Source organism: Balaenoptera borealis (assembly GCF_965194805.1).
Source record: "Balaenoptera borealis genome assembly, chromosome: 7".
Lineage (NCBI taxonomy): Eukaryota > Metazoa > Chordata > Mammalia > Artiodactyla > Balaenopteridae > Balaenoptera > Balaenoptera borealis.
Genome location: NC_138864.1, coordinates 91,962,899 through 91,977,851, shown reverse-complemented (window position 1 = coordinate 91,977,851; position 14,953 = coordinate 91,962,899). Strand labels below are relative to the sequence as shown.

General features: G+C 35.6%; 1 protein-coding gene across 5 annotated transcripts in view; it reads left to right on the top strand.

Annotated features, from left to right (window-relative positions):
- IMMP2L (inner mitochondrial membrane peptidase subunit 2) overlaps positions 1–14,953 on the top strand; it is a 629,217-nt gene that overhangs the window by 137,228 nt on the left and 477,036 nt on the right. The gene's annotated exons all lie outside the window — the stretch shown is intronic.

Sequence of the window (14,953 nt, the reverse complement as noted above, 5' to 3'; positions counted from 1 at the left end):
TTTAAAACTTTTCTGTTGGCATTTTTTTTGGGTCAGAACCTGTCTGTTTGTTTTAAAAAAATTATCACTTGGTAACCATTTGCAAAATTCTCAGTAGCATCTTAAAAAGTTGCTTCCTGATGGATTTGTTCTTGCGTATTTTCTTGGTTGTGGATTTTTTTTTTTAACAGGCTGTGGTTGTGTCATATATGCTAGTTATAATTTGGCTTTTCAAAATGTCAAATGCCAGCTATATGCAAATAAAGTAATTTGCATTTTTATGACTGTAAAATTCAGTTCATTTTTCAGAGTAAACAAAAGCCTCAAATGACTTCTTTTAGTCTAATTTGTTGACTTTGGTGTTTTGTCAGTGTGTAACAGCCTGTATCAGTTTCCATCCCTAAGTAACAAGTTCCCACAAACATAGTGGCTTAAAACAACATAAATGACGGATGTCAGTTTCCATGGGTCAAGAGTATGGGTCCAGTATAGCTGGATTCTGTGCTCAGGATCTCACAGGCTGAGATCAAGATCTTACCTGGGCTGAGGTCTCATGGGGTCTTCTTGCATATTTGTGTTGTTGTTGTTGGCATAATTCAGTTTCTTGAGGTTGTCTGATGGAGGTCCTAATTTTTTTGCTAGCTGTTGACTGGAGACTTCTCTCAGTCTTTAGAGGCCCTCTTAGGGCCTTGCTACATGACCCCCTCATGAGGCCCTTTTCTTTAAGGCCAACAGGAGAGCCTCTTTGAGGCTCTTCCTTCAGGAAAGGCCTAGTTCCTTCTGAGAGCTCACCTGATTAGCCCAGAATAATCTCCTTTTGACAGACTTAAAGTCAACTACTTTGTAACTTTAATTATATCTGTAAAATCCTTTTACCTCTTGTCATAAAATGTCATCTAATACAGGGAATGAACATATTTACAGTCCTGCCCATACTCAGGGGATGGACTGTGTACACCAGGGAGCAGGAATCCTCTAAGGTGGAGGCCATCTTAGAATACTGCTGACCACACGGAAGTTAGGTGACAGTTTTTTGTTTTTTTTTTAAATTAATTAATTAATTAATTTATTTATGGCTGTGTTGGGTCTTCGTTTCTGTGCGCGGGCTTTCTCTAGTTGCGGCAAGTGGGGGCCACTCCTCATTGCGGTGCGCGGGCCTCTCACTATCGCGGCCTCTCTTGTTGCGGAGCACAGGCTCCAGACGCACAGGCTCAGTAATTGTGGCTCACGGGCCCAGTTGCTCCGCGGCATGTGGGATCCTCCCAGACCAGGGCTCGAACCCGTGTCCCCTGCATTAGCAGGCAGATTCTCAACCACTGCACCACCAGGGAAGCCCCTAGGTGACAGTTTTAAAGTGTATCTGTATATGTTTTAAAAACTAATAGACTATATTTTTAAGAGCAGCTTTAGGTTTACAGAAGAATCGACCATAAAGTATAGAGTTCCCATATACCCCCTCTCCCTCTACACAGTTTCCTTTATTATTCTTATTTTGCATTAGTGTAGTATATTTATTAAAATTGAACCAATACTCAAGTCCATAGTTTACATTAGGGTTTACTCCTCATATTGTCCTATGGGTTTTGACAGATGCATAATATCATGTATCTACCATTACAGTATCAAACAGAATAGTTTCACGTCCCTAAGAATCCCCTCTGCTCTACCTATTCATCATTCCCTCCTCCCTCCCCTGAAGCTCTGGCAATCTCTGGTCTTTTTGCTATCTCTAATCGTATTGCTTTTCCAGAATGTCATATAGGTGGGATCACAAGACAAATAGCCTTTTCAGACTGGCTTCTTTCACTTAATAGGCTTTTAATGTCCCTCCATGTCTTTCTGTGGCTTGATAGCTTATATCTTTTTATTGCTGAATAATACTCCATTGTATGGATGTACCACCATTTGTTTAATCCAGTAAGCCGCCCTCTAGGTCCTACTGAGACTTGCTGGGAATTAGCCTGTAGAGGTGTCACTAAAACTCCCTGGGAGGCCTCCTTTGGGTTAGGAGGAAGGGGCTTCTCTTTCTGGTTTCAGTGTGCTTTATTCTCTTGCTCCTGTGATGTGTGTGGAGGTGAGCCAATCCCTGAGGAGTGGACAGTGTCCACTGGGAAGATGCTTATGGGGTGCTACTGAAACTCTCTGGGAGACTGCTGTTTGGGGACATCTGTGAGACTTGCTGGGGAAACTACCTGGGGTGCTGGTGGAACTTGCTGCAGTGGGCTTATGGGGGTGCTGCTGAAAGCTGCTGGGGAGTGAGTGCCACTGGGTGCCCCCATGCTAGTGGCTGCCACATGAGCAAGAAGAAAATAAAGCATACTGGAACCAGCAAGAGAAGTCCTTTACTCGAGCAATGTTCCTCTAGCACCCTCTACCAATAAAGCTTAATGTTATGGCTACTGGCAAAGATGAGAAGATACAGGGTCCAGCTTCAGTATCACAAAGCAGGACAGTGAAGGGTAGAAGGACAGTTTGGAGCTGACAGGCAAGAAGTTGATAACTGACACACTTTCTGTTTCTTCTTTGCCGAGAGATTTTTGTTTGTTTGTTTAAATCAGGAATGAGTATTGAATGTTGTCACATGCTTTTCTACAATATCAAGATAGTCATAAGGTTTTGTCTTTTAATCTGTTAATGTGAGTTACATTAATTAGATTTTTAAATGTTAAACCAATCTTGCATTCCTGCATAAGCCATACTTGATGTAATATCATTTTTAAAAAAATTTTTATTGGAGTATAGTTGCTTTACTGTGTTAGTTTCTACTGTACAGCAAAGTGAATCAGCTATACGTATACATATATCCCCTCTTTTCTGGATTTGCTTCTCATTTAGGTCACCACAGAGCATTGAGTAGAGTTCCCTGTGCTATACAGTACGTTCTCGTTAGTTATCTATTTTATACATAGTATCAGTAGTGTATATATATCAATCCCAATCTCCCAATTCATCCCACCACCCCCCCTTTCCCCTTTGTTATCCATACTTTTGTTCTCTACGTCAGTCTCTATTTCTGCTTTGTAAATAAGATCGTCTATACCAATTTTTTCAGATTCCACATATATGCGTTAATATTCCTTTTTATATATAGTTGACCCTTAAACAATGCAGGCGTTAAGGACACTGACCCTCTGAGTAGTTGAAAATCCAAGTATAATTTATAGTTGGCCCTCTGTATCCCTGGTTCCTCTGTATTCCCAGTTCTGCCTCCTTAGATTCAATAACTCGGATCTTACAGTACTGTAATATTTACTCTTGAAAAAAAAGTCTGCATTTAAGTGGACCTGGGCAGTTCAAACCTATGTTGTTCAAGAATCAACTGTATTGTTAGATTTGATTTGGTAATATTTTGTTAAAGATCTTTGTCTATATCCATAAGATATATTGGTCTATCATTTTCTTCTTCTGTAATGTCCATTTGGTTTTGGAGGTTTGGTGGCTTCATAAAGTAAGTCGGGAAGTATTCTTCCTCTTTTTGAACAAGTTTGTATGGGATTTGTCTCAATTCTTCCTTAAATTTTTGATAGAATTTGCTAGTGAAGCCATCTGGTCCTGGAATCTTCTTTCTGAGAAGATATTTAGTTATAAATTCAATTTTTGAGATTGATGATGGGCTTCTTTTTGAGTCAGTTTTGTACTTTGCATCTGTCAAGCAATTTATCCGTTTAATCTGTTATCAAGGATATCGGATTAAAATTATTCTTAATATTCCCTTATTGTTTTAATGTCTGAAGCATCTGTAGAATGAATCCTTTTTTATTTCTGGTATTCATAATTTGTGTCTTCTCTCTTTTATTCCCTGAGTCATTCTAGCTAGTGGTTTATCACTTAAAATTTTTTTTTTTAAAAAAGCATCTTTGGTTTGTCTGTTTTCAATGTCTTTGATTATTTACTCTTGTAAAAACAACTTCCTCTTTTCTATGTACTTTGTTTTTAAGTTGCTTTGCTTTCTCTAATTTCTTAAGGTAGAAATTTGTCTTTTAAAGCTACAAATTTTCCTCGAAACTAGTGACTCTGAAGTTTTGTTGTAAATGAAAATGATCTAAGAGTCTTTAAAGTATACTAATGGCTTTTTCCCAGCCCCAGACACTGTGATTTAATTGTTGAAATAGATATGGGGTACAATGGGATACTTAAAAACTCTCTAGTTGATTCTAATGTATAGCACGTTCTGTGAAGCACTGCTCTGAGCACTACTTTAGCTGCTCCCACAAATTTTGATAGGATGTGTTTTCATTTTCATTCACTTCAAGATATTTAAAAATTTCGCTTGTGATTTTCTTCTTTTATCCATTGGTAATTTAGACGCATACTGTTTGGTTTCCAAATATTTCAGGGCTTCTCTTTTTCTTCTTTTTTCTTGATTTCTAGTTTAATTCCACTGTGATCAAAGAAAGTATTGAGTGATTTCAACATTTTAAAATTTACTGGACCTTTTCTATTTGGGCCTGTCATGTGATGTCTCCTGGTTAACTTTTCACATGCACTGGAATATTATGTGTATTCTGCCATCACTGGATGGAGTATTCTACAAATGTAAATTAGGTCAAGTGTGTTGATGGTGTTAGTCAAGTATCCTATGTACCTACTGATTTTTTTGGTCTTTTTGTTCTGTGAATTACTGTGAGAAGTGTGTTAATCTCCAAGTATTACTGTAAGTTTGTTTGTTTCACCATTCAGTTCTGTTAGTTGTTGCTTCATGTGTCCTGATACTCTGTTATTACCTGCATATACATTAAGGATTGTTAAGTATTCTTGATGAATTAACTCTTTTGTCATAATAAAATGCCCATCTTTATCCTTGGTAATATTACTTGTTCTCAAATCTACTTTGATATTTATGTAGCTACTCAAGCTTTCTTATGGTTAGTGTTCACATGATAAATCTTAAAAAAATCATTTTTTAATGTCTGTTTTTATAATTAATTTGGGTTTAACTTAACATATATTTGGTTTTGTTTTATTTACAATCTGACAATCTGTGCCTTTAAATTGAATACATACTAGCCTCACTCAGCTAGACTTCTGCAAGAGGAATAAGCCTACAGGAAAACTGAGTGTGGGACAAAGCAAGTCCCAATCTAGGTGCAGAGGGGAGAAGTTAATTTACTGCATACAATAAATGCCTTAGGACATTAGGGCTTAATTCTTTTGGGGAGCCCTGCTAGAGAGGCTGGTTTAGGTTTCTGTATAATGTAATTGCTTAAATCTGCCATCTTGCTGTTTGTTTTTTTCTCTTTGTCTATGTTTTTGATGTTTGTAATTTTGTCTTTTCTTGCAGCCTTTTGAGACAATTGAGGACATTTTATGTGCCATTGTATCTCTACTATTGCTATATGTTTTTACTTTTTTAGTGGTTACTTTGAAGTTTACAGCATGGATTAATATATATTAATACATTAATACCTTATGTATGGTATGTATTAGTAACACTTTATACTTTCAAATAATTTTATGCCTTTTCACTTATAATTATCTTACATTAGTATACTTCCAGTAGTCCCTTCCATCTTTTGTGCTATTGTGGTCATACTCTTTACTTCTACATGTGTATAAACTCCAGAATACATTATTTTTGCTGCACACAGTCAATTATCTTTTAAAGAGATTAAAAATTAGGAAAAAATCTTAGGTTTACTACACTTATATTCTTTCCACTGTTCTTTATGCCTTTATGTAGATGCAAGTTTCTATCTTGGTATTATTTTTCTTTTACTTGAAAAACTTCTTTCCGTGTTTCCTAAAAATATAGGTATGCTGACAAGAACATATCTGCCTTTATTTTATATTTTTGAGGGACATTTGGGCTGGATATAGAATTTTAGTTTCATTAATTTTTTTTTTGAGCATTTTAAAAATGGCATTCCATTTCCTCTGGCTTGCATAGTTCCTGACATGATGTCTGTGGTATTTTTATCTTTGTTCCTGTGTACATAATGTATCTTTATATTTTCCTGGCTGCTTTTAAGGTTTTCTATTACTGGCTTTTAGCAATTTGGTTATAACATATCTTGTGTTTTTTTTTTTTTTCCTTTATAATTATTCTGCCTGGGCTTTGAACTTCTTAGATTTGTAGGTATATGGTTTTTATCAAATTTAGAACATTTTTGGACATGGTTTTGTTAAATTTTTTTTAACCCTCTTTTCCTTCTCCTTTTAGAACTCTAATTACACAAACGTTAGCTAATTGATACTGTCTCACACCTTATGGAGGCTGTATTCACTTCTTTGCCTTTTCCCTTCATACTTTGGTTAAGACAATTTATATTGCTAAGTCTTCAGTTCCCTGATAATTTTTTTCTTCAGTGCTTAATTGCTGATAATCCCATCCTGTGAAATGTTTATGTCAAATATTATATTTTTTATCTTTAGACATTTAATCTGGTTTGTGTTGGTATCTTCCCTTTCTCTTATTATATTCATATTTTCCTTTAAGCCTTTAATCTTATCAAGCCTATTTTAATAGCTATTTTAAATTCCTTTCATGTTAACTTTATCTGTGTTAATTCTGGATCTATCTTTATTGACCGATGTTTCTCCTGGTTATAGGTAACGTTTTCCTGCCTTTTGCCTGTTTCTTTTTTTTTGGATAGGTAATGATCATTAGGATTAATATTTTTTAGCTGAATTTTATGGTTTCCTTTAAATAAGGTTTAACCTTTATTTACAGATCAGTTTAATCATTTTGAGGCTCATTTTCATGCTTTTTATATTTCCATGATCTATGGTAGTATTTACTCTAGAGCTAGTTTAGCCTCACTACTAAGAGTAGTAGACCTTTCTAGAGTCTTTACAGAATGCCCTGGGTATAAACAAGGTCTCTACATTCTGGAAATTGTTAAGTTTACAACTCCCCTGAAATTGCTCTTTCCTTTCTTGTTGTTCTTCACTTGGCCTCTTGGAGTTTCACCCTATTCAGCACAGATGGGTACTCAAAGCCTGTCAGGATTAATGCCAATTACTGCAGCTTTTTTTTTTTTTGGCAAAGCTCCCCCCACCTTTTTTTTTTTAAACCAGCCCCACAAATTCTGGCTATCTCAGCCTCCCCAAATAGTAACTTTTGTTTCTTAACTTATGCAGTCTCTGAGGTTCTTTTTGGGTTCCCCATCCTTATACCACAGATTGGACTTCGCCTTTAGGATAAAATATGGGCAGTCTTAGCACCTGATTTGTTTCCTTTCTCTTATTTCACAGGCCTGTATTGCCTTTTGTTCAATATCTGAAATAGCTTTATATATTTTGCTCACTTTTCTAGTTATATACAGAATTGGGAGAGCAATCTTATAGCAGTCCAGCATAGTTACTTTTCCCACTTAAATTCATTGTGGTAAATGTAGTTGCTCTAAACCTGAGTATTGAATCTGGTTATTTTCAGAAGCAAGCTTTTGTGGTATATTATTTTCAGAGATTTCGAAGAATTTTTATAGAGACCAAAAGATTATTTAATGAAAGTTATACCAGTATCTTAAAATAATACCAACAGAGGTTTTATAGAGGTTAAGATACACTTTAGGTCATTCCTGCCCCCCACCCCCAGCCCTTTTAGTGCACATTGGTTGTTTAATTCATTACATTGACAGCATCTACAGGTTCTTATAAAATTGGATTGGGACTCAAAATGAACACATGCTGTTGTAATGTTTCTTACATAGTGTGTGTTGAATTATGAGAGTTACTCATGGTTATATGTTACCCAGGAGGACTACTTAATGTGCTTGGTTATATAGATCTGCAAATTTTTAGCTATGGGCTGATATCCATATTGAATGATAAATTTATTATTGATGCATAGCTTTCTAGGCAGACATGTTACACTCTAAGAGAATTAAAGATAGGAATTACATTTCTCTTATGGGATGGTTTCTTCAACTTTAAATGAATGCTTTATATATTCACATTACTAATTTGTATAGCCAATACACAAAAAGAGTTGTTCAATTATTAGGAACATTAATTACAAATTTTTCTATTAAAAATACTAGAGGAAACATTTAGGGAAAAATATTTCCATGTAAAAGCAATTTAACTGACTGAAGCTTATCAGCACTTAGAAACATTTATTCTCAGTTATAAATGGTACATTTTTAAGCACCATTTTTATTCTAGCTTTCATCAATGTATCAATATATCATTTAGACAGAAAGCTGACGTGGATTTTTGTCTTAGTTTGGAAAGGTATTGAAGGTGAATTTGGTTTTAGTTACACATCCTGTTTCCTCCACAGTCTGAGGATTTTGTGGCTGGAAAATTAAATTATCGTCAAATATATGGGCTTGGTGATCATTTATATGAGGTGCTTTAATTTAAAAAAAATACTAACTACATACAAGGTAGTTCATTTATCAGCTTTCTTATCTAGAACTATCTCTAAATTTGAGAATGTTTTACTGGAAGATGCACGAGAAGTTATTGTCCCCAAGTTTTCCATTCAAGTTTACTGCATTGTGAAATTTATAACTAAACTTTCATATGAAAAAGATAAAACACACTGTCATCTCATCTTGTCTCGTACTTTTCAGTTATAGGAGCAATGATATGCCTTCAGTTTTGTGACACGTTGCACTAGAATTTTTATTACAGAGTGTATGTGACTCAGTGTGTGTGTTTGTGTATGTTTATGCCTTATTCTTAGAGAATAAAGTTGTATTTACATGAACTATAGTGATATTTCTGTATCTATATGAACATATTGATTCAGTAGACAAGATCATAGGTGTTCTCTGTATTTGTTTACAATAATTCTCTCACTGAATATGCACCAGTTACTGACCAGACAGTCCTATAATGACATATTCATTACTGGTTTCAATGGCTAGTGGAGATAATTAGAAGTGTTGCAACATGGTCACTTATTGGACCATCTTAAATATGCTGTTTATGGTAAACTTACCATGTTTATACACATTTGGTACATATTGTGCTATTTTCTGGTTTTGCTGGTAAGTTAGCTAAAGGCTGTTACTTAGCATTGCAAGGTAGAATGATTTATTTTTATGAGTATGAGTCAATTAATATATTAATATATTTTCTTCTGTGATATGAACATGTTACTTAAATTTCCCTGAGCCTCAGTTACCTCATCTCTGAAATGAGGGTGAAATAGGTCCTGTTTAATGGGATTATAGTAAAAATTAAATGAGTTAACACAAGTGAAGTTCGTAGAACAATTTTTGACCCCCTAACAAACTCAGTGAGTATTAGCTATTACCATCCTTACACTATTACTTCAGTTAATTTAAGAATCACTTAGCCAACAATCTTTTTTGTCCTTCTCCTTTACATCCCATAAAATTCACCCATGCTAAGTGTGGAAAACAATGATATTTCATGAATTCTGAGAGTTGTGTAGCCATCACCACAATCCAGTTTTAGAACATTTCCATGAATCCCAAAATATTCCTCATGCCTATTTGCAGTCACTCCTCTTTCCTACCCCCAGCTCCAGGCAACCAACAATCTGCTTTCTGCCCTTAATGGACATTTTATTTAAATGGAATCGTAAATTGTCTTTTGCGTCTGGCTTCTTTTACTGAACATAATGTTCTTGGGGCTCATCCATATTGTAGCAGATACCAATATTTCATTCCTTTTTATTGCTTAATAGTATTCCTTGTGTGGATGTAGTCCATGTTTAAAATTTATTCACCATTTGATGGACCTTTGGTTTATTTGCAGTTTTTAGGTATTATAAAATGCTGCTATAAATATTCTTCACCAGTATTTTCATAAACATATATTTTTGTTTGTTTTGGTAGATTCCTAGATGTGTGATTGCTGGGTTGTGTGATAAGTTTATGTTGAACTTTTAAAGAAACTATTAAACTGTTTTCCAGTGCAGCTGTGGTACCATTTTACATTTCTACCAGCAATTTATGAGGGTTCTAGTTTCTCCACATCCTTATCAACACTTGTTATTTTCTGTCTTTTTAATTATAGGTGTTCTGTCACTGTGTAATGTAGTATTACATTTCCCTAATTTCCCTAAAGCACATTCTCATGTGTCTTACACAAAATTATGCCCTCTCTGGAAGTACCCTGCATCTCATAATGCACCAATATGTGGACTCAAAGACCTCTCAGGTTCTTGCCTCAGTTGGGAAATTCTGAAGTGCCATTCCCACTCAAGGTTCCAGTGGCTTTGACCGAAGCCTTCATTACAACTGCATTGCAGTTCAACTTCTCTGTCTACCTGTCCTACTTTCTTCACTCCCTTCCAGATGTTGTTCCTGAAAGTGTTCCCCTAAATGCATGCAAATCTCACAGTCTTGGAGTCTGTTTCCCAGGGCATCTAACTACAGGGATATAGAGTTGACAGGAGTCACCAATTCAGAGAGAGTGATTGAGGAAGGTGGTCTCTAGCTTAAAGTAATATTTGAGCAGAGACCTGAATAAAATGCGGAAGCATGCCAACTCGGTATCTGGCGGGAAGAATTTTTCAGAGAGAACAGTAAGTGCAAAGAAACTGGGCAGGACCATGCTTGACAGTAAGGAGGCCCATGTGGAGAAACCAAAGGAGCCAGATCCTGAAGGGCTTTGATGGTTATACCCTGTGTGGCCTTTGAAGTATTTTCAGCAGTGGGATTCCATGATCACTCCAGATGCTTTGTGAAAATAGAATGTAAGGGGCTGAGAGCAGCAATAGGGAGCCGGTCAGGAGCTATTGTAATGGTCCAGGTGAGAAATGGTTGTGGCTTGAGTTAGAGTGGTAGCATTGGAGTGGGCAAGAAGTGGCCGGATTCTGAATATATTTTGAGAATATAATTTTTTTGGTGGTTGGGATAAGGATGTCAGAGAAATGTGAGAGAAAGAGAGGAATCAAAGATGATTCTGAAGACTTTGGCCCGAGCAATTGGATGAATGCTGATGAGTGTGTTGAGAACTGAAAGGCATAGGAGCAGGTGGGGTTGGATAGAAATCAAATTTCCAGTTTTAGACATATTAAATTTGTATGCCTATTAGAAATATGAGAGTAGATTGGCCTGAAAAGTTGGAATGCAAGTCTGGGTCCAGACTGAAGATGGAGTTTGAGGAGCTCTCAGGGTGCACATACAAAGTCGCGGATCTGAGTGAGTTCCTCTCGACAGGGGTTCAGATGCACCATGTTGTCTTTGTTGCAGTCATTAAACTCTGCCCTGGTATTGGTAAATACTATGACAATAGTTAAACAAATGGGTGTGGCTATGTTCTAATAAATCTTTATTTATAAAAATTGGTGGTAGGTTGGATTTGGCTTGCAGGAAGTAGTTTGCTGACCTGTGAGTTAGATAGTGAATAGAGAAAGAGAAGAGATCTTAGTTCTTCCCTTAGCTGGGCCCTGGGGTAGTATAACACGTAGAGCTAGGGAGATTGGAAGGAAGACACTGATGTAGAAGGAAAATTCAAAGAATGTGTTTAGGTTACAATTTATGTTTATCTTCATTTAACTTACATTTGTAATTGGATAAATAACTAATGTAAAAATATAAATATGAAATATTCTAATCTCTTTTGGTCTTAGACATACTATTTCTTTAATATTATACTTTATTAATCATTCTCTAGAATTTATGGAGTAGTATCATGTAAAATGCTCAGAATTCTTTAGACACTTGAGTGTGAAGCTCTAATCAAAGTTTTTAGTGCATTGTTCCAAATACATTTTTTTTTTTTTTTTGGTATACTCTGATATGTGGCGTTATTTGTTAAGATGATACGGTTGGAGTTTCCTGTTCCTGAATTTTCAGACAGTCTTTTTGTTTGGGGCACCTACATATTCAGAAATAGTGAAAGTAGAGAAAGAGAGTTTGAAAATAACAGATAAATCCTTTAAATTTGAGCATTTTCCATTTTTAAAGACCTTTGGAGTCTTAAAGAATACCGTTGCACCCTTCCTATTAAGTAACTAAAGAACGAACTGTGTAAGCACACGTGAACTCACTAAACTATAATTGGTATAAGAAATTTCACAGACTTGTAGTGTCTTAGCTTAAAAACATGACTGATATTACAAGAAATCTTGGTTAAACTTGCATTTAATTTGTAGAATTGGAGTTCTTGCAAGCTATACCTGGTATAATTTTAAATTTTATGATACTGCAGAAGCAGCAGACACAAGGTGAAGTAGGAATTAAGGAACTACTTAGACATATCTTTTCGGAGCTTCGGCACCAGAAGTGATTCTGAAATTTTTGCATTGCCTACTGATAGACATTATGTATAAAGAACTCACATTATTATAGGTTACTGAATTAATTTAAGAAATAGCAATTGACATGACTCCTTCTGGGAATTGTGGGCTGCTGTTTGATATTATTGTCTTTGTCAATACGAAAGTGTGGAATGAATTTTATTTCTAGTGTGTAGGGACTTTAAGAATGAATTGATTTTTTCTCTCCAAATTTAAATTTTTTCAAATGGATCAGAAGTGAAGTTTATAGACTTTCTTTCTACCTCTCTTCACTGAGATAGTTAAGTGTTTGAGTTTTCCATGAACTGTTATATGTACTAGATTATTCCTAAATGGAAAAAGAGTTCCAAAAAGCATTAAAAACGGAGTTGGGCTTCCCTGGTGGCGCAGTGGTTGAGAATCTGCCTGCCAATGCAGGGGACACGGGTTCGAGCCCTGGTCTGAGAAGATCCCACATGCCGCGGAGCAGCTGGGCCCGTGAGCCACAATTACTGAGCCTGCGCGTCTGGAGCCTGTGCTCCGCAACGAGAGAGGCCGCGATAGTGAGAGGCCCGCGCACCGCGATGAAGAGTGGCCCCCGCTTGCCACAACTAAAGAAAGCCCTCGCACAGAGACGAAGACCCAACACAGCCATAAATAAATAAATAAATAAATAAATAAATAAATAAATAAATAAATAAATAAATAAATAAATAAATAAATAAATAAATAAATAAATAAATAAATAAATAAATAAATAAATAAAAAAGAATTAAAAAACAAAAAAAAAACGGAGTCGTGCTCAAAAGTCATTTTTTATTTGTGGGCGAGGGCGGTCATAATTGATATTCCTTATGTGCCTATTATATTTGACAGCATTTATATGCTGTCAAATATAATGTGTTCCAGATGAGATCATCAAGAAATAAAATTTTTCCTTGTCATTACAATAGCAGTTGGGCAAGCCCTCTTTTGCTAAAAGGCTCTCAGTAACTCCTAATACTCCTAAGGCTCTCTGTAATTTCTAACACTCCTAATGTTTCAGCTCTTTGTGGTAACCAATTTTAATTGTATCACATTGAACCTGATTTTTTGTGTACTGGTTATCTTCTCAGATGAATTTATGTCCTTTATTCCAAAATATTTTAGAAAACAGATTGACTAGTGTGAATTTATGTGGCCTTTTATTTTCTAGTCAAGTAGATAAAGTACTGTGAGATAGGGCAAAATATGATGGGTAGGTCATGCGTCCATGGTAAAACTCCTTGTATGTTACACTGTCATTTGATATTAATTAGTATATGTGTTTGGAGTTGTTGCAGGTATGGCCCTTACAATAATATGCTGGTTAAAAAAAACAAAACATAAACCATTCAAAAGGCTTCAAAACAGTTAATTTTGCCCAAATATTACTTTACATTTAACTATGATGGTCATTTCACATTTTGAATTCAAGCTACTTTTTAAATCATAGGAGCCAAACTTTTAACAGTAGTACATGAAAAATAAGGGATCTTTCCTTGTACCCTTTTAGGGACCCTCTGCAGGATTCTTGGTAACCTGAATACAGAATTCTAGCTTTCGGACTTGGCTCTCAAACTGTTTGTGATTTGCAATAGCTATTTAACTTTTTGTCCTGTTTTTTTTGTCCTGTTTTTCATGTGTAAAGAAATTTGTTAGACCAGATGATTTTATTGATGAATTTAAAACAGCACATACATTTTGAATATTTACTATTCCAATAGCTGGTATACTAAATATCCTAGGAAGTACAAAATAAATAAACGATAAACCATCTGACTTTAAAAATTCTAACCTGGTTGGTATGAAAACAGCAGATAGTAATTTAAAACAGCATAAGATTCATTACCAAAATGAATGATACACAATAAGGAAGAAAGTAGTATGGATTTGGATGATCCAGGAGGACTTTCTGGAAGGAATGGTGCTCGAGTTGAGCTGGAAAAAGTTTGGATAGGAGGGAAAGGATTTGTTTTGTTAAGATGACCATGGAAAAACAGATGTCAATAGATGTAAATGAAGACAATGTGCTTGTAGTACCAGGAGGGCATTGAGTTGGGAACAGAAAATTCCTGTTGGAAAGGTAATAGGAAACAGATTGGATGTTTAGAGAGATGGAGGGTTTTGAATGCCACCTTGTGAAGTTTCAATTTGATTTTGTAGCATACGGAAGTTTTAAAGTTTTTGACCAAAAAAGTGATAAAAGAAACATTAAGGAAAAGGGTGATTGCATTTCATTATGTGAATAATCTATAGATATGAAAAAGCACTTGATATTAGGGACCAGGAATACCAGCTGAGGTGTTTTATAAAGGTCGTTTCAGAGCAGAAGGCTTTTGCTTTGTTTTGTTTTGAATACATGGGACATTTACAGGATGAATGAGTGCAGGATTGCTCTCTGAATTCATTATTATTATTTTTAGACCATGAATATATAACATGGGAGACAGTCTCCCAGAGTACATGTTTCCTGGATTTTATTCACTGATCTAGTGTTTTGCACAAAGGCTCTAAATAAAAGTTGGTTTAATAATGAACCTGTAGTTTTCCTAATTCTATTGCTTAATAGCATTCCAAGTTGTTCCTTCCACCTGACCTTGTATGTAGCTATCTAGTCCATGTTTTACCAATTGAATTGCTCTGTATGACCATGCCTCGCCTGGTGTTTTTCCATTTTAGTCTTCACAGTTACTTGAGGAATCTCCTCAACAGCAAGCAGTGGTCCACTGCTAGTCAGGGCTCATTTGTACAGAAGTGCTACAGGAAGTATAATCTCTAGTGTACCTTTGAAAGGACATGGTTGGGTAA